This window comes from Triticum urartu, unplaced genomic scaffold (assembly GCF_056163025.1).
Source record: "Triticum urartu cultivar PI428250 unplaced genomic scaffold, HENAU_Tu73 scaffold954, whole genome shotgun sequence".
Taxonomy (NCBI): domain Eukaryota; kingdom Viridiplantae; phylum Streptophyta; class Magnoliopsida; order Poales; family Poaceae; genus Triticum; species Triticum urartu.
This window is the reverse complement of record NW_028261149.1, coordinates 14,187-16,640: the sequence shown is the minus strand read 5'-3', so window position 1 is coordinate 16,640 and position 2,454 is coordinate 14,187.

Below are 2,454 nucleotides of genomic sequence, written 5' to 3'. Positions count from 1 at the left end.
TATTCAGAAAAACATAAATCTCGTCAACAATACTTTGTCTACCCACTTCTCTTTCAGGAATATATTTATGCATTTGCCCACCATTATGGATTAAATGGTTCTGAACCTGTGGAAATAGTTGTTAGTTGTAATAACAAGAAATTTAGTTCACTACTTGTGAAACGTTTAATTATTCGAATGTATCAGCAGAATTTTTTGGATAACTCGGTTAATCATCCTAACCAAGATCGATTATTGGATTACAAAAATTATTTTTATTCTGAGTTTTATTCTCAGATTCTATCTGAAGGGTTTGCGATCGTTGTGGAAATCCCATTCTCGCTACGGGAATTTTTTTGTCTGAAAGAAAAAGAAATACCAAAGTTTCAGAATTTACGCTCTATTCATTCAATATTTCCCTTTTTAGAAGACAAATTTTTGCATTTGGATTATCTATCACATATAGAAATACCCTATCCTATCCATTTGGAAATCCTGGTTCAACTCCTTCAATACCGTATCCAAGATGTTCCATCTTTGCATTTATTGCGATTCTTTCTCAACTATTATTCGAATTGGAATAGTTTTATTACTTCAATGAAATCCATTTTTTTTTTTCAAAAAGAAAATAAAAGACTATTTCAATTCCTATATAACTCTTATGTATCAGAATATGAATTTTTTTTGTTGTTTCTTCGTAAACAATCTTCTTGCTTACCATTAGCATCTTCTGGAACTTTTCTGGAACGAATCCACTTTTCTAGGAAGATGGAACATTTTGGGATAATGTACCCTGGTTTTTCTCGGAAAACCCTATGGTTCTTTATGGATCCTCTTATGCATTATGTTCGATATCAAGGAAAGGCAATTCTTGCATCAAAAGGCACTTTTTTTTTGAAGAAGAAATGGAAATGCTACCTTATCAATTTCTGGCAATATTATTTCTGTTTTTGGACTCAGCCGCGAAGAATCCATATAAACCAATTAGCAAACTCTTGCTTCGATTTTATGGGGTACCTTTCAAGTGTACAAAAAAGTTCTTTGTTAGTAAGGAATCAAATGCTGGAGAATTCATTTCTAATAGATACTCGAATGAAAAAATTCGATACCATAGTCCCCGCTACTCTCCTCATAGGATACTTATCAAAAGCTCAATTTTGTACTGGATCGGGGCATCCTATTAGTAAACCCATTTGGACAGATTTATCAGATTGGGATATTCTTGATCGATTTGGTCGGATATGTAGAAATCTTTTTCATTATCATAGTGGATCTTCGAAAAAACGGACTTTGTATCGACTAAAGTATATACTTCGACTTTCATGTGCTAGAACTTTAGCTCGTAAACATAAAAGCACGGTACGAACTTTTATGCAACGATTGGGTTCGGCATTTTTAGAAGAATTTTTTATGGAAGAAGAGCAAGTTTTTTCTTTGATGTTCACCAAAACAACTCTTTTTTCTTTCTGTGGATCACACACTGAGCGTATTTGGTATTTGGATATTATACGTATCAATGACCTGGTCAACCCTCTTAATTAATCATTAGACGAAATTAAGAAACAGGAAAGGGTTGATAAATGATCAAGAAAAAACTTTTCTATTTTTCATTCTGAAATGTTCTTGTTATTATAATAAAGAGTAGGTGAATCAACTTACTAATTAAAAAAATTAGTAGAACTTCCTCTTTGGAATAGAAATTGGCTATTTCTACATAGGGAAAGTCGTGTGCAATGAAAAATGCAAGCACGATTTGGGGAGGGATTTTTCTCTATTGTAACAAGGAAGAATTATCTACTCCATCCGACTAGTTCCGGGTTCGAGTCCCGGGCAACCCATATAGAAAAGACCCATCAAAGTTTTTCACTTTGACTCACTTCATTTACAAATACAAAATTATTGGTTTGGTTAATTTAGTTATATGGATAGCTAATCTTTGGGCTGACTTGGTTGACATTGGTATATAGTCTATGTTATACTGTTAAATAACAAGCCTTCTATTATCTATATTCTAGTTAATACGTGTGCTTGGGAGTCCTTGCAATTTGAATAAACCAAGATCTTACCATGACTGCAATTTTAGAGAGACGCGAAAGTACAAGCCTGTGGGGTCGCTTCTGCAACTGGATAACTAGCACTGAAAATCGTCTTTACATCGGATGGTTCGGTGTTTTGATGATCCCTACCTTATTGACCGCAACTTCTGTATTTATTATCGCCTTCATCGCTGCCCCTCCAGTAGATATTGATGGTATTCGTGAGCCTGTTTCTGGTTCTTTACTTTATGGAAACAATATTATCTCTGGTGCTATTATCCCTACTTCTGCGGCGATCGGATTGCACTTTTACCCAATTTGGGAAGCTGCATCTGTTGATGAGTGGTTATACAATGGTGGTCCTTATGAGCTAATTGTTCTACACTTCTTACTTGGTGTAGCTTGTTATATGGGTCGTGAGTGGGAACTTAGTTTCCGT